Here is a 19,084-nt window from a genome sequence, read left to right on the forward strand (position 1 = left end):
ACGATCCCGATAGGAGTCGCGTACCTCGTTCTCAGGACACGACGGATGGAAAAGCCTACAGGTACCAAACCTCGAGTTGCCCCGTGGTGGCCCCGCAGTCTGTCCATTTTGGACCAACACTCATGAGGAGCACTGGCCCGGGGGTTGATTAAATTTCCTCGGGTTAATTACTCCCTATGCAGTTCATTAGTTGTTAGGAAAATGTAGTACCAAAGTTGAGCCTTGCCAGACCAGCTTTAATCTAAAACGAATTATCAAGGGGGTCCCCATAACAACCCCGATCATGTTAGGAGCGCTCATTTATGGAACATAACACCGGTAGCCGAAACTAAGGGGGCAAAGGTGGAACAAAACACCTGGCTAGAAAGGCCGAGCCTTCCACCTTTTACCAAGTATATAGGTGCATTAAACTAAATAGCATTTAAATATGGTGATATGACAAGGAACCCATTTTATCACATGGAAGCATCTGCACCTGTAACTAGCAACGCTAACAACATGGTTAAGCAAGCGGTAACATAGCCAATCAGTGGTTTGCTAGGTCGAACAGCTTGAAGGTTATCATGGCATTGTTGAGAGGCTGATATTTAACATGTGGTAGGCAACGAGACATAAACGATAGAAGCGGTAAAACTAGCATGGCAATGATAGTAATGGTATGTGGGGAAATGGTCATCTTGCCTGAGATCTCGCTTGGAAGAAGAAAACTCCGAGAAGTCGGCAAACCAACGTAGTCGAACGGGTCCTCACATTCCGACACGCTTGCGGAACTCTATCGAGACAGAGCAAACCGAAAACAAACATCAACACAGATATTCACCACACGATGCACAACATGATGCACAACCAACTATGATGCGTGATCAGTTCAAAATGCAAGGGATGTCATGGCAAATCACCTCATGCAAACACTACACATTAAGTGAAGCTCGATATGCAACGGGTTGCATATCGACGAAACTCCATGACTAATTATTTAGTTCACTCCTGTTAATTTACACGACAATATTAAATGTTTTTTTAACATGGCAAGGGGTGAAGCGGGTGATTCTACCTGACATACTAGTCGATAGCACGCGGGACTTAGAGCGGAGCTACGACACAAGAGACATGCAACACACGATATATGCCATGAATGCGTCATGCATGCGAGTTCAAAGAACATCGCAAGAAGATAAAGAAACATGTGTCGCCACGGCGAACGAGAGGGAACCATGGCGGCAAAATGGAAACGAAGCCACGGCAACGTTTCCATCCCGATAACTCGTCGAGATATCGTGCCAACGTACTGGAAGCGTGTGCGGGAACGTTAAATAAAGATGGGGTGATCCCGGTTACCGGGTTCCCATGTGTCGAGGGTGCAACGAAAGAGAGACACCGTGCAACGGGCAAACATACGGTGCAACATACATTCATCTCATACATCATATGCGTTCGGTACACGACAACGTCCCATCGGTATACCTTCGAAGTGTGCAGATCGGAGCTGATTGGTTCGGTGAAGGAGAACAAAGATCGTCGTGGTCGTAGAGGAAGTTGCGGTACTCGGGTCTCGTTGAGGGTAGTCGTACTCTTGGCGTCGGTACATGGTCTTCGCATCGGTAGTCGAACACGCTCCGAAGATGGTCGGGGTCGTCGAGGACGTCGTGGTACTCAGCGAACTTGTCGATTCCACAGCGGCGGGGATGGTGCACGCTGTCTTCGGCGAAGTTCCCGAAAGGCGATAGGGCGAGGCAACGCAACAACATCTAGCGGGCAGCGGCCGACAACAACTACAACAACTAGCTTCGGCCACAGCACATCAATTAGCAATAAGCTACGACAACATATAGTAGCATCTACAAGCAGCAGCTAGCAAGCAACGCAAGCATCAGGCAACCAACTAACAACTACCAAGCTTGATACAGTAGCAGCATCTACAAATCGGCAGCAACACAAGGCAACAACATCTGGCCGCAACAACAAGAGCATCTCCAAACAACTGCCAGCAGCAGCAATTGGCAGCAGCGGCATGCAGGCAACAGCAAGCAGCGGGACAGCAGGCAACAGAGTAGTGGCAACAGCTAAGCTCATGCAAGCAGCTACAGCAAAACGGTGGCAGCACCTCGGCATGGGGCGAGCACGACGGGCTCGACAACCGGAGGTGGGGACGGCCGAGGACCTCGGGTCGGCCTCGAGCGAGCACGGCGGGGCAATAAACGGGCGGCCAGGGGCGACGCACGGCTCGGTCCGGTGAGCCCACGGCGGCGCGGCGAGGAGAGCCTCGGGACGGCTGGGAACGGCGGCAGGGCGAGCACGCGGGGCGCGGGAGAGGTGCGCGGCGGGACAGGGGAGCTGCGGCGCTCGGGGCTGGTGGCGGCGACCGGCAGGAGCGAGGGCGGCGTGCGGGGGACGGCGAGCAGCAGCAGCTTGAGGCCGGCGAGCTCGCGAGGTGGCGCGCGGGGCAGTTCGGGCATGGCAGGGCACGGGAGGGGCGAGGTCGAGGGGATAGGTAGGCGCGCACGGGCACCGGCAGGGCGCAGCGCGGCGAGGGAGCCATGGGGAGGCGAGCACGGCGGCGACCTAGGTGGAGGAGAGGGGAATCGGGGGAGAGAGAGATGGGACGAGATCGGGAGGAGGAGGGAACGGCGCACGGGGAGGACGAGGGACGAGGGACGAGGGGGCTGCGTCGCTAGGGCTGACGAGGCTGGTTGGCTCTGGGCCTTGGGCCTGGTGGCACTAAGGCTGGGTGGGCTCCTCTCCCTCTTTGCTGTTTTTTTTAAAACAGAAAAACCCAAACAAAAGAAAAGCTTTTAACAAAGTAAGAAAAATAAAAATAATGCTTTTGGCACCTTCGAAAAATATACCCCAACTATAAAAATAGCTTGGGTTTTTTAAAACAAATAAAAAAATGAAACCTTCTTTTAAGAATTAAAATAAAACCCTTTCACAAAAGAATAAAATCTAAACTCCTTTTTGACAAGAGAAAATAAAATAAAACCTCTTTTATTTAAAGAATAAAATAAAAGCTCTTTAAAAGAGAAAATAAAATGAGACGGTTTTAAAATAAAACAAAAGGAGAAATAAAATAAAACCCAAGGGTTGCCCCCACATTTAATAAAAGGACCTTTTTAAAAGAATACGTTTATTTTTTAAGGGGATAAAACGGAAACTTTAGCAAAACCACAAAAATGAAAAGAGAGGGGAGAGAAGGTTTTAGGTCCGCGGTGCAACACGGCTTTGAGGTGGCTCTCGCGCACCCACTCTCATCACTCCAAAACAACGCCACTCACAAAGCACTAACACCCAACAACACGGCAACAAGCAACACCGACAAAACACAGTTGACATGATGCCATGCATGATGCGATGATGCAAACTAAATGACGATGCCACCAAATAAAACTAACCACGCGATGGAAACGGAAATAAAGGGGGAATCTTCTGGAACGTCGGTCTCGGGCTGTCACAACTCTCCTACACTACAAGAGGATCTCGCCCCGAGATCCAAGAATGAAAGGGGGGAGAGGATAAGAAAGCAAGAGGTAAAACTAAGTCGCATCTTGACAAACGAGTGAAACCAACGATCTTTGAAGGTTGCAAAGAGATGAGGAATGATATGAGAAGAAGAAAGAATTCACGGAAAATTTCGGTAGCACTTCGGTAGGAAAAAGGGACAAAAAATTCGATAAGATGGAAGAAATAGACAATATTCACAGCCAACAACTAAATATAACAAGGGAACACCATGATCTTGATAGAACAACATGATTGACCCAAAAGAGCAACAACGCAATGCCTCCGGAACAATAGAATAGGAACTAGCTCAAGCAGAAGAAGAGGATGAAGAAAGAATGCCAATTATCATCACAATAGAATTGAAGAGCCTCCGGACGGAGAATTGACGTAGTAGTTGGAAAACCAACAACGAAAAGAACAAGAAAGTAGTGGGCTTATGAAAATCATCTCAACATCTATGAGGTGACCACCAACCACTAAAAGAAACAAGGACAGATGAAAGCAAAGATATCAAAACTTCTTACACCAAGAGGATACATTGAGAACTGGGATTAATGACAAGCACCATGATAGCATAATCCATAGGAAAAGCTTTAGGTGAAATCCAACCCAAAATAGCTCAATGAAGAAATCATGGGTTGAAAATATCTCATGACCAAAGAATTGGTGGATTTAATTATCTCATACTTGAAAGGAAAAACTCTTCGAGACTCCTACACTAACAAGAATGCTATAATACCACCTCAAATGATAAAGGAAGAACAATGCACTTGGAAATGCAAGAGAAGAAAACTTGAGATACTCCAACAGGAATGTTGAAGTACACTTCAAAATGAATGAAATCTTGATGAACCACCAAGAAGGACCTCCGTAACAAAAGGATGTTGCAAGATATGAAGGTAGAAAAGAATAAGATTATGACCTTGCCAAGATTTAGATGAAGCTTCACAAAGAGATACTTGATAAAACTTGGAACTCCGGAAAAGAAAAGATAAGAACACTTGAGAAAAGGAATTGATATCATGAGCCACTCCGGAAGAAGAATTGAAATCATTTGATGAAACAAGAATAAGAATTATGTTATGATAATCCTTCATCAAGTTTAATTGATGACAAGCAACGGATTTAGCATGCCACTTATTCTTGAAAGAATCTTGAAGAGGAAGAGAGATAAGCACCACTTGAGGCAAAATTGAAGGAAGCACCGGTAAGAATTCACAAATAAATGGGAACACCACGAATTAATGGAGATACATGAGAATGAAGAGATCATGAGCCACCCGAGAGAAAACTAGAACAAGGCACCGGATAAACGAGAGACGAACGAAGAAACCACAATGGAGAAGAATTAGAGAACGAAAGTTGCAAACTGAGAACGAAGAATCTTCTAAAATGATGGCCTTCGGAGGAACGAGAAATAAAAACAACTCAGAAATGCACCGGATAGCAAGAAAGGGATCACTCATGATTGACAACAAATGAGAGGATACACGAAGCTGAGATGACAGTCTTCACAAGAATGGAACAAGACTGAGAGAAACACTCCTTCAAATTTGCAAGCTGAGAATGATGACGAGAACAACACCACCAAAAATTAATGAGACACTCCGGGATAAAGAAGAATGAAAGGTTGAACCAATATGAGAATTAATTCAAATAGATCTTGACGAAGGGATATGACTGATGGAAAACATACTTACGTCATAGTTGAAAAGAATTAGAGATCTCCAGGAAAAGATTAAAAGAGCCAGGAAAGATCCTGGGAAAACATGTGGGTTATGGGCCCACTCAAAGAAACCACCGTTAGAAAAGATTGATATAGCACCGGTATGAAGAGAACTAGATGAGGTTAGCACCTCGAAATAATTGAAAGAATTGAAAACAAGAAACTAGTGGGCTGTCTTCAACACTCCGGATAGAAAAGAGAGGAATGAAAAGCAAGATAGGCTGATAAGAATTTCCAACACAGGAAAGAATTACAAGGATGAATAGGATATGATGAACACGAACAACTGAATTAAATCACCGGTAAGGATGACAAAAATGAACAAATATGATACGAATTTCCTGAGAATCTTCACAATGAATCACCGGGTAAGAGAGAAAAGAACAGACAGCGGAAGCACAATGAAAAGAAAACTCTTGGATGAAAATTGAATCATTGAAGAAAAAAGGTGGGAGGGCGGGGAAAAACAAAGACAACTTGAGACAGATGAGATAACTCCGGAAAGAATTGAGAGAATGACCTGCAAAATTAGAGAGGATTGAATTCACTGAAGAGAAGCACACCGGTTGGAAAAGAATTGATATGACAACTCCGGTAGACAAGAATTGATATGACAATTTGAACGAACAAAAGAATTTGCATTCCCACATAAAAATATGAGAACACCACTTAGGAAAGATCTGAAATCACCACTTGACATCGAAGCAACACGAATTTGTTGGAAGATCGTCCTATAAGTAACTACTTGAATTCCCACCTAAGAATTCCCGAAATATATGGTCATGCAATCTGGTACACGGATACAAGGAGTAATGTCACACAACTCCTATACTAACCCGTCACCTGTATCACATCCCTCAACACACAACCAGAATCTCGGACCTTCATCTACAACAGACCCTCGTGATCACAACAATAAAAAGTATGGCAGTACTCCCGAACAATCTGCATCAGTATTGGGGACATCGGGGTTATCTCGCCACTACTAGTATTGAAGAAATTACGAACATCCTTCATTCTGAGATACTAAGAAACCTGAATGATAACGATGTGCTCAAGAATCCCCTGGAGCTCAACTCCCCGGAAGAAAATCAAATCAGACAGGAGGCACCAAGACAGAACTCCGTCACATTGGCATCATATAGATCCCAAAAATATCCGCGTGATCCTAAATTTTTTTTGAGTGAGAAGAGGAGTAGAATAAATTATTACGTCAAGATTCCTCACCAGAGCAAAGAAGAGGAGAAAAAAGAATCCTACTCTCCGATATATAACTAGACTCAAAGTATTTTTTCACTAGACTCGACTCGGCCAAGTTCGATCAATCAAGAGGGCTCCTAGGCCGGTACTGCTCTGATACCAACTTGTCACGCCCAAGATGCAATCCTATCCTTAATTTGGCACGAAGGCCTCATCAGGGATAGAAGCGCATCTCGTCATGTCGCAAGAATGGATATCGTTACAAGTACATGTACTGAAAAGAAGAGATATATAAATAGAATTGGCTTACACTCGCCACAAGCTACATCAGAGTCACATCAGTACAATACATAATCATCATGAAGAAGAGTAGGGTTCGACTACGGAGGAAAACAAATGAGAAAAGAAGAACGACGTCCATCCTTGCTATCCCAGGCTGCCGACCTGGAACCCATCCTAGATCGATGATGAAGAAGAAGACGAAGCAACTCCAAATGAACAATCAACGCGCTCGCGTCAAGTAACCTTTACATGTACCTGCAACTGGTGTTGTAGTAATTTGTGAGCCACAGGGGACTCAACAATCTCATTTCCAAAGGTATCAAGACTAACAAAGCTTAATGGGTGAGGTAAGGTTAAGTGGTGAGGTTGCAGCAGCGGCTAAGCATATATTTGGTGGCTAAACTTACGAGTACAAGAAATAAGAGGGGGATGATCTACGCATAACGGACGTGAACTACTGATGATCAAATGAATGATCCTGAACACCTACCTACGCGAGACATAACCCCACCGTGTCCTCGATCGGAGAAGGAACTCATGAAAGAGACAGTCACGGTTACGCACATAGTTGGCAAGTTTTAATTAAGTTAACTTCAAGTTATCTAGAACCAGTGTTAAACAAAGTTTCCACGTTGCCACATAACCGCGGGCACGGCTTTCCGAAAAGATTTAACCCTGCAGGGGTGCTCCAACTAGTCCATCACAAATTACCACAAGCCACATAGAAATCCTCAATCACGAAGCTCACGATCTCGTCGGATTCCCTAGTGGAAAACCTCAACTCTGAGATTACCCAAAGCATCACCGGAATCCCGATGCACAAGATATTCCGTCAAAGGTAAAACTAATCCAGCAAGGCCGCCCGACGTGTCGACGATCCCGATAGGAGTCGCGTACCTCGTTCTCAGGACACGACGGATGGAAAAGCCTACAGGTACCAAACCTCGAGTTGCCCCGTGGTGGCCCCGCAGTCTGTCCATTTTGGACCAACACTCATGAGGAGCACTGGCCCGGGGGTTGATTAAATTTCCTCGGGTTAATTACTCCCTATGCAGTTTATTAGTTGTTAGGCAAATGTAGTACCAAAGTTGGGCCTTGCCAGACCAGCTTTAATCTAAAACGAATTATCAAGGGGGTCCCCATAACAACCCCGATCGTGTTAGGAGCGCTCATTTATGGAACATAACACCGGTATCCGAAACTAAGGGGGCAAAGGTGGAACAAAACACCAGGCTAGAAAGGACGAGCCTTCCACCTTTTACCAAATATATAGGTGCATTAAATTAAATAGCATTTAAATATGGTGATATGACAAGGAACCCATGTTATCACACGGAAGCATCTGCACCTGCAACTAGCAACGCTAACAGCATGGTTAAGCAAGCGGTAACATAGCCAATCAGAGGTTTGCTAGGTCGAACAGGTTGAAGGTTATCATGGCATTGTTGAGAGGCTGATATTTAACATGTGGCAGGCAACGGGACATAAACGATAGAAGCGGTAAAACTAGCATGGCAATGATAGTAATGGTATCTGGGGAAATGGTCATCTTGCCTGAGATCCCGCTTGGAAGAAGTACAACTCCGAGAAGTCGGCGAACCAACGTAGTCGAACGGGTCCTCACATTCCGACACGCTTGCGGAACTCTATCGAGACGAGGCAAATCGGAAACAAACATCAACACAGATATTCACCACACGATGCACAACATGATGCACAACCTACTATGATGCGTGATGAGTTCAAAATACAAGGGATGGCATGGCAAATCACCTCATGCAAACACTACACATTAAGTGAAGCTCGATATGCAACGGGTTGCATATCGACGAAACTCCACGACTAATTATTTAGTTCAGTCAAGTTAATTTACACGGCAATATTAAATGTTTTTTTAACATGGCAAGGAGTGAAGCGCGTGATTTTACCAGACATACTAGTCGATAGCACGCGGGACTTAGAACGGAGCTACGATACAAGAGACATGCAACACACGATATATGCCATGAATGCGTCATGCATGCGAGTTCAAACGACACGGCAAGACGAGAAAGAAACATGTGTCGCCACGGCGAACGAGAGGGAACCATGGCGGCAAAAGGAAATGAAGCCACGACAACGTTTCCATCCCGATAACTCGTCGAGATATCGTGCCAACGTACTGGAAGCGTGTGCGAGAACGTTAAATAAAGATGGGGTGATCGCAGTTACCGGGTTCCCATGTGTCGAGGGCGCAACGAAAGAGAGACACCGTGCAATGGGCAAACATACGGTGCAACATTGTCACATCCCTGGAACCCTAACCAAGGTTTAGCATTGTGCTCATATCTTCATTGTATTGCATCCAAGAAATTGCAACAAGATCAAAGCAAGTGGTGAAGCAAAACTAAAAAAAACCTAGCCACCTCTCAATTCAAAGTAATTCCAAACTTGTTAAAATCAATGAACCCAAAATGGCCTCAAGAAAAGTTCAACTTTTCTGTAATTCATGAAAACAAATAATCAGGGAAGAAAAGTATTTTTAAAACAGATTTGGCATTTTATTTAAATGCAAAAAGCCACTGAATTCAAGTTTAAATTTGAATTCAAAAACTTTAAGTTTTCAAAAATGTTGAAAACTTCAGGAATGGTTGGAAATATTCCAACTATTATTCTGGTGTGTTCAAAATATTTTATAAACTATTTTGGAGCTGAAATAAATAGCAAATCTAAATAGATAGCAAACCAGAAAACAAAACAGAAAAAATGAAAAGGAGCTTACCTGTCGCCGTGAGGAGGCCCAGCCCACCAGGGGTAGGGGCGTCTTCTTCCTCATGCCTTCTATTTGAATACATGGCGATAAGTGGCGAGAGCGTGTGTGAAGAAGCACACCCCTGTAGGGTTATGATCTATTCGAATAGCCGCGTCCGCGGATATGGACTACTTGGAGACATATGTTGTTCATAGATAACTTTAATGGCTACTCATAAAATTGTCAAGATAAGCGTGAGTGTCGTGGACGGCATTTCCGTATGGAGATGGAATGATTCCACGATGGAGTATTGTTGTGGTTTTAGTGAACTCGTGTGCGAGAAATCAAGTTGTCAAAATTATTTAAAAATGCAAGTTGTCTAGCCACGAGTCAAATGCTTGCTTTCTGCATGAAACCCCACAATTCCTTTTTGATACATTGCATGAGTAGATAGCTATCCTAAAGTCTTGCTGAGTACCCCTGTACTCACGTTTGCTTAATAATTTGTTGCAGAGGTTGTTAATGACCCTAATGGAGGGTTCTACCTAGACATCGACGACGACGAGTAGCTGGTATCCCAGCTACGATCTGGCCCTAGGGTGGGTCTGTAGTATAGTCAGGCCATGTGCCTTCTAGTTTCACCTGTCTGTACTCAGACAGTTTAATTACTTCCGCTGGCTTGTAACTTGAATGACTGTTATGATGGGTCGTGAGACCCCTGTTGTGTAATATTATGTGTGAGGCTCTTCCGAGCCTTTTAAATAAAGTTTGTATGTTCATGGTTATGTTGTGATTCCATCGATGTATCTATACATATCAGTATGCCATGCGTACGTGTGGTGTACTTGATATGTATGGGGTTCGATTACCTAGCCGTAGGCTTTAGTAGCATTCCTTACAGGGAAATGGCCCTTTGTGATCCAACGAGCCATGGTAGTTCGCTACTGCTCCGGACACATTGGTTGAATGGCATGTGTCCTTCTTAGCTGTTGTGTCTGTCCCCGTTGGGGAAATGTCACGCGATGTAATGGAGTCCTTGTAGCTTTCTACGACTCATCTACATTCGCCGGTGACTGACACCTGCTTTGCTGGGTCATTTATGCCTGTCCCTGTGCGGAACTGCCGCTTTGGTTTATGACTAGACATGTCGATCCAGGTTCTCTATCACTGGATTGCTAGCGACACAATTGCATACGCGAGTCAAAAGGCGCAAACGGTCCCGGCTAAGGTAAGGCTGCAGCCGTGGGGATAACCGTGCGTGAGACCGCAAAGAGATGCGATGTGTTACAGACTGGATTCCTATGACTTAGGATCGGGGTCCCGACAATGTTGGTATCAGAGCCTGACTGACTGTAGGATTACTAAGCCAAACTAGTCGAAGTTGAGTCTAGAATTTCTTTAGTTATATATAAGGGAATTGTTTGTGGAAGGGAACGTAAGACTCTTGTTCTCTTCTCAAGATATTCTATTCTGGTCATCCTCGTCTTTTCTGCGGGAATTAAGGACTAGGTTGCTCATCTTCTTCTAGGCTCGTGTTTTTGATCGGTAGATTATAGGACAACGGGTCGAGAGTTATTTTGGGTTTCTTTTATCCCTAGGAAAAGGAAGTAGGTTTGATGATCAGAGAATTGAACTTGATAGTTGAGTGGTTACGCTATTCTATTTTATGGGTTGTCTCAAAATTGTTTTTGAGCATTTACAGCCGTTATGCTGCCCAATTTTGCATTCAGAGTTCTAATGCTTTTGCATTACTCTCTATTTACAGATGCCTGGCCGTCCTTCTCGTCAGGTGGTTCGTCTGACTAGGTGCATTGATGTGCCGGGTCATACGGCCATGCTAGTCAGGGTGATGTCGGTGTGCGGTTACCGCTGGTACCCAGAGTACACAATGGAGGAACAGTACCGAGACTTCAACCAGAGCCAGTATATCTGCACTGTTAGGGTATTTCCAGATTACCCTAGAGCTGAGGAGCCAATCCATTGGTCTTATGGATTGGGAGTCACTGTTGACATGGTAGTACAAGATGCTGCCTATTCAATGCTGAGCATCATGAGGGCTAGGCATGCACTGCTGCAGAATTCAGAGTTCTGCTATGTTCCTGCCTCTCAGCCAGGTGAAGAAGGATACCTCAGCATGGTCTACTTTGATTCCTCTATGGAGGATCCGCTGCGGCAGTCCACTGCTGAGATGCTAGAAAATAGAGACACAGATGCTCGTGCCCTCCGCATGGAGCTTTATGCTACACGTGCCCGTCTGTGGACGGCTTTGACGCAGCTGGCACCTGTAGTCCAGACAGGGTATGGAGATATGGAGATGCTGAAGCCTGTTAGGACCCATCTTCCAGCTCATGTTGACTGGCCTGCTATAGGAGGAGTCACCCCTCTTCGGGGACCTCTACTACCACTAGTCAGGGGACCAAGGCCACATCCGTGTCCTTACGGATCCGAGGGATCTCAGGCTAGAGTATTTCCTGATCCATAGGTTGAGCTTCCAGGCCATGGAGGCAATCTTTATGAGATGTTCTATGCCGATGCCTGAACCGTGAGTGGAAGGATAGTATGGTAGTAGCTGTACTTTCACAGTCCTGTGTGACTTGTGAAGTATGCTTGTGTCGTGAAATGAATTCCGGAGGCATAGATAAATAATGTATAGGAAGCTTGTAAGCCTCTGACGAGTAGTTTCATAACTTCAGTAGTTTGCTCTTCGGTTAAGGTTGTACTGAACTATGTAATGGTGTGTATGAACCATGGTGTATATATAGCAGTTGCTTGTTACCATGCTGTTCGGATATTCATTTACGCATTCCATGTGTTAAGTGCATTCTTAATCCATAGCTAGTATTGATGATGATATTGGTCTAAGCTGTGAGTTTGTTTGTCAGGATGGTGTTCACCAGCTTGAACCGTGCCCCTGCTCATGAGCAAGGCGAGGGTAGTCAAGCGTCGCAGGAAGAACTGCCTCACCCGCCCTCTCTGGCGGAAGTTATGCTTGAGGCAGAGAGAAACAAAAGGGAGACCAACCGACTATTAGAGTGTATTGAGCAAAATATGGCTCGTCAGCCTAGGAATGCTGTAGTGTCCCTCAATGACTTTGTGAAGCTGAATCCTCCAAAGTTCCATCACTCCGTCGATCCCCACGACGCTGGTGATTGGTTGTGCAGTATTTCACGTAAGATCCGCTCTGCGAATGTTTGTGAGGCCGACAAGGTGACCTTTGTGGCGTATTTTCTGGAAGGACCCACCAATCTGTGGTGGGAGAACTTTGAAGCTATGTGTCCTGTTGAACCAGCAGTCACATGGCAGACTTTAGTGCAGCCTTCCGTGTGCACCATATTCCAGAGGGCCTGATGGACAGAAAGAGAGAGGAGTATCGTGCATTCACCTAGGGAAAGTTGACCGTGGATGCCTATAGCCGCGAGTTCGGTAACCTCGCTCGCTTTGCAACAGAGGAGGTGTCTACTGATGCCAAGAAGCAAGCAAGATTCCGTAAGGGTCTGAGCCCTGAGCTTCGTCGTGATTTGCGCCTCCATGAGTGTACAAGTTTCCAAGCCCTGGTCAACAAGGCGATCAGTGCCGAGACTGGTCATACCGACTACGAAGCCACAAAGAAGCACTCCCGTGATTTTGGCTTGTCATCTGGTTCCACATTTCCAAAACGCAGGTTGTGGGTTCCAAACAGTTCTCTGCCGCCAAGATACACTCCGACGCCATCTTATGTGGCGCCTCAGACGAATCAGTCCAACCCTCCAACAAAAAACCTATGGTGGTCCAGCTAGCAATGCCGCACCACGTGCCAACCAAGTGATGTGTTACAAGTGTGGAGAACCAGGGCACTATTCCCGTGAGTGTCCTCGGAATGTGGGTGCCAAGCAACCCAGAAAGTTCGTCGGGCAAAGCTTACTATGTGAAGCCAACTCCTGCACATGGTCGTGTGAACTATGTTTCAGCAGAAGAAGTTGCAGAGGATCTCGACGTCATACTGGGTACGCTCCTTGTTAATCATCACCCAGCGTCTGTTCTTTTTGACATTGGGTCTTCTCATTCCTTCATTTCAGAAAGTTATGCACAGTTGCATAAGATGTCTTTCTGTGATATGCCAATTCTATTGGTTGTCCAAACTCCTGGTAGTATGTGGAAAACCTCTAGGATAACCTATGACAATGAAATTCTAGTAGACAGGCTAGTTTTTCTAGCATCATTGATAGCCCTGAAATCTTCGGATATTAATATCATCTTGGGTATGGACTGGATGTCAGCTCACTATGCCAAGATTGATACTCATTCCAGAAATGTTCAGCTTACCCATCCCTCAGGTGAGATAGTCAATGTCGCTACTCGAGTTGCCAAATGCCAACTCTACTCCCTCAATGTCAACCCTCTTCCAGAACTTGAAGACATTCCGGTAGTCCGTGACTTTCCGGATGTTTTTCCACAGGAACTGCCAGGAATTCCACGTGACAAAGATGTAGAGTTCGTAATAGATCTTGTTCTCGGAACTGTTCCAATAGCCAGAAGACCATATAAGATGGCACCCCTGGAGCTAGCCGAACTTAAGAAGCAACTAGATGAGGCCTTGAATAAAGGTTTCATTCGTCCTAGCTCTTCTCCTTGGGCTTGTCTCGTCCTCTTCGTCAAGAAGAAAGACGGAACGGATCGGATGGTTGTAGATTACCGACTAGTGAATCTGGTCACCATAAAGAACAAGTATCCGCTCCCCAGGATCAACGACCTGTATGATCAGCTCGCTGGATCCTCAATCTTCTCGAAAATGGATTTGAGGTTGGGATACCATCAAATCAAGATCAAGAACGGGGACATTCCAAAAACGGCTTTTGTCACTCGTTATGGCCAATACGAGTACACCGTCATGTCCTTCGATTTAACCAATGCCCCAGCCGCCTTCTCTCGCTTGATGAATTCAGTCTTCATGGAGTATTTGGATAAATTCGTCGTGGTATACCTCGATGATATTCTCATCTACTCGAAGAACGAACAAGAACATGCCGAGCATCTAAGGCTGGTATTGATGAAACTTTGAGAGCATCGCCTTTATGCCAAGTTTTCAAAATGTGAATTTTGGTTACCATAAGTGACCTATCTAGGTCACGTAATCTCTGGTAAGGGTATTGCTGTCAATCCTGAGAGAGTTCAAGTTGTCCTTGATTGGACTCAACCTGAATCGGTTAAGCAAGTTAGGAGTTTTCTTGGTCTAGCGAGCTATTGCCGCCGCTTTGTCGAGAATTTCTCCAAGGTTGCAAAGCCTCTAACTGAACTCCTCAAGAAAGATAAAAAGTTCGAGTGGACACCATAGTGTGAGCATAATTTCCAGGAACTGAAAAGACGCCTGACTTCCGCACCTGTGTTGCTACCACCAGATTTTTCTAAGGACTTTGTTATCTATTGCGACGCCTCGCGACAAGGATTAGATTGCATTCTCATGCAAGATCGTCAGGTGATTGCATACGCATCTCGATAGTTGCGTCCACATGAGGATAATTATCCCACACATGATCTTGAGCTTGCAGCTGTAGTCCATGCACTTAAAACCTGGCGACATTACCTTCTTGGTAATCGTTGCAAAATATTCAGTGATCACCAAAGTCTGAAATATATCTTCACCCAGCCGGATTTGAATCTCATGCAAAGACAGTGGGTTGAGTTGATCACGGATTACGACTTAGGGATAACTTACACCCCGGGGAAGGCCAATGTTATGGCTGATGCACTAAGTCGTAAGTCTTATTGTAACAACTTGATGCTACAACGAGGTCAACCACATCTCTATGAGGAATTTCGGAAGTTAAATCTTCATATTGTTCCTCAAGGATTTCTTTCTACCCTGGTGGCGAAGCCTACTCTTAGGGATCAAATCATAGCCGTGCAGGCTTATGATAAGGGTATATCCCGGATCAAGGAGAATATTGCTAGCGGAAACGCTAGGGATTTCTCCATCAATGAGAAAGGTGTTGTGTTCTTTCAGAACCGTTTAGTGGTTCCTAAGAGCAAACGTCTGCGGTAGTTGATCCTTAAGGAGGCTCATTATTATCCTCTCACCATTCATCCTGGTAGTACTAAGATGTATCAGGACCTACGCCACAGGTTTTGGTGGACTAGGATGAAGAGAGAAATTGCTGAGTTCATTGCTAACTGCGACGTTTGTCGTCGAGTTAAGGCAGAACATCACAGGCCTGCTAGCACCTTTCAACCTTTAGCTATTCCTGAATGGAAATGGGATAAAGTCAGTATGGAATTCATTACCGGATTTCCCAAGACAAAGAAAGGAAATAATCCTATCTTTGTGATCATTGACCGTCTCTCCAAAGTAGCTCATTTTCTTCCAGTTCGAGAGAGTATATCAGCTAGCCAGCTAGCAGAGTTATGTATCTCTCGAATAGTGTCTCTTCATGGTGTTCCTGTGGAGATTAACTCAGATCGTGGGAGTATCTTTACTTCTCGTTTCTCGGAAATTTTTCAGAATGCTATGGGGACTCACTTATCTTTTAGCACTGCTTTCCATCCTCAATCAAGTGGTCAAGTAGAAAGAGTGAATCAAGTCCTAGAAGATATGCTCCGAGCTTGTGTTATATTGTTCGGTATGAATTGGGAGAAGTGCCTTCCATTCGCCGAATTTGCTTATAACAATAGTTATCAATCAAGCTTGGGCAAAGCCCCTTTTGAAGTTCTCTATGGACGAAGATGTCGAACACCTCTTAATTGGTCAGAAACCGGAGAGAGGAAACTCTTTGGCCCGGATATGATCCAGGATGCAGAACAGCAGGTTTGCATTATTCGTGAAAAGTTGAAAACAGCCTAGTCTCGTCAAAAGAGCCAATATGATCGTCATCATAAGGCTGTGACCTTTGAAGTTGACGAGAAGGCTTACCTTCGGGTTACACCTTTGAAGGGTACCCATCGATTCGGTATCAAGGGCAAATTGGCTCCTCGTTACATTGGTCCTTTTCGCATTCTTGCCAAACGAGGAGAAGTTGCCTACCAATTGGAACTTCCTTCGCATCTTTCCAAGGTTCATGATGTCTTCCACGTCTCGCAACTCAGGCGTTGCTTTTCGGATCCTATCCGTGAAGTGGACCACGAAACGCTTGATCTTCAAGATAACCTTTCATACCGAGAATACCCTGTGCGTATTCTTGATCAAGCTGAGCGTACCACTCGACGTCGAAACCTCAAGTTTCTTAAAGTTCAATGGTCAAATCATTATGAGAGGATCGTCTCCGACTTGAGTGTCCCGCGTTATTCCCGACGACTTCTAAATCTCGGGACAAGATTCTTTTGAGTGGGGTGAGTTGTCACATCCCTGGAATCCTAACCAAGGTTTAGCATTGTGCTCATATCTTCATTGCATTTCATCCAAGAAATTGCAACAAGATCAAAGCAAGTGGTGAAGCAAAACTAAAAAAACCATAGCCACTTCTCAATTCAAAGTAATTCCAAACTTGTTAAAATCAATGAACCCAAAATGGCCTCAAGAAAAGTTCAACTTTTCTGATAATTCATGAAAACAAATAATCAGGGAAGAAAACCATTTTAAAACAGATTTGGCATTTTATTTAAATGCAAAAAGCCACTGAATTCAAGTTTAAATTTGAATTCAAAAACTTTAAGTTTTCAAAAATGTTGAAAACTTCAGGAATGGTTGGAAATATTCCAACTATTATTCTGGTGTGTTCAAAATATTTTATAAACTATTTTGGAGCTGAAATAAATAGCAAATCAAAATAGTTAGCAAACCAGAAAACAAAACCAAAAAAATGAAAATGAGCTTACGTGTCGCCCTAAGGAGGCCCAGCCCACCAGGGCAGGGGCGTCTTCTTCCTCCTGCCTTCTAGCAGAGGAGCGAACACCCACGGCGGCTCCTCCACCTCGTGCTTCGCCGTGGCACGCTCCGGTGCTCCCTAGGACAGCGCGACAGCATGGATAACCTCCCCGAGCACGTCCCTATCCATCCCCGCTACCCATTCCTCCCCTCTCCTCTCGGTTCCTACCTCTCCTCCTGCCGCCATTGACAGGAGCTCGAGCTCGAGCTGCCCGAGCCTCTGGCCACAGGTTCTTCCCCCCGAGTGCTCCATTCGCTCCGCCTCGACAAGCTGGTCGTCCCTGCCAAAGAAGAAGATCCCCCGAGCCCTACAACGCCCTCGGCACCGTCGTCTTCAAGCTTCGGCCGCCGGCGAGCTTCGTTGGATTCGTCGCCCACAGCGCCTCCCCGAGCCATCCGAGCCTTCCACTGCCTTCACCGTGAGCTCGCGCCAGTTTCCCTCTTCTTCCCCTCGGTTTCGTGCACCCTAACAACTAGACCGACGAGCCCGAGCTCCGGCCATCGCCTCAGCTCGTCGTCGGTGACCTCCGGTCCTCCCGAGTCCTCCCTGAGGCCAGTACTGGATGAGGCCGATGTGACAGCCCGGTGCCGACGTTCCAGAAGCTTCCCCTTTACTTTCCGTTTTCGTCGTGTGGGTATTTTCAGTGGCCGCATCATCATCGCATCATGCGCATCATCAGCATTGCATCAGCATCTCCGTTGCCGCCCGTTTTCAAAACTTGCATTCGTTAGTAGTCGCCGGTTCTCGTCGTTGTCCGATCCGAGCTCAAACGCACACGCACGCGCCGGCGGCACCGTTGGAACCCTGTTTTTAAAGTGCGGTTAAAACTTTCTCTGATCGGGTTGGGATTCGACGTGCGGTCATGATTAGTTATAGCTAGGTCGCCTGTCGAATTTCGTCGCGATCGGAGACCGTCTGGTACCCGAACGGTCGCCCGTAGCGGCACCGTCTTCGGTTATTCGTCGGACGTTTGTCGGTATTTTTAAAACCATGCCGCACCGCCCGTTCTCCCTCTCGTCTCCGTATATCTACACAACACGGCCGCGTACCCATACCCGCGTTCGGAATCATCCGAATCCGACCCCGCGGTTGGATCCGGAACGAAATTCCGGTTAACCGAGCCCCCCATTTGTCTATAAAAACCCCCTCCTCCTTAATTTTTAGACAGCCTTCCTCAAAATCCTCCTCAATTTCCGCACCCCACCAAACCCTAGCCTCTCTCCTCCCACCTGCCTCCCTCCTTCCGCCGCCGGCCCGCTAGGCCCGCGCGTGGCCCGCCCGGGCCCGAGCCGCCGCCGCGCAAGCCCGAGCCGCCGCCGCCCCGATCTGCAGGGGATCTCCCCGCGCCCGAGGCCGCCGCCGCCCCACGCTGCCGGGGCCTCGTCACCCTTCCTGCCCGCGCGCGCCTCCGTCCGCCGCCAGCCGCGCCGCCCCGCATCAGGCCGCCGCCTCGTGCCTCTCACCGGCCTGCCCCGCCGCCGAAGCTCCCCGTTCGAGCTCCTCGTCCCCGGGAACGGCGCCCCTCGGCTGGATCCGGGAGGGCCGAGGCCGGATCCGCCGCCAGCTGCCGCGGCCTCGCGCCCTCTCGCCGGCCCTTGCGTCGGTACTGCCCTGGAGGTCGCCGCTGCCATGGCCTGGCCTCGCTCCAGCGAGCGACTGGAGTAGCCGCCGCGCCGTTGACCCCGCGCGTGGGCCCCACTGGCCCAGCTTCCCCAGCGCCTGAGCCGGGCCCAGCAGCCGGGTAGGCCTCGCCTCGCCTCGGCCCAGTAGAGCTGCCCCAGGCCGGCCTCCTGTCCAACCGGCCAGGCCCAA

The sequence above is a fragment of the Hordeum vulgare genome, chromosome 2H (assembly GCF_904849725.1).
Source record: "Hordeum vulgare subsp. vulgare chromosome 2H, MorexV3_pseudomolecules_assembly, whole genome shotgun sequence".
Lineage (NCBI taxonomy): Eukaryota > Viridiplantae > Streptophyta > Magnoliopsida > Poales > Poaceae > Hordeum > Hordeum vulgare.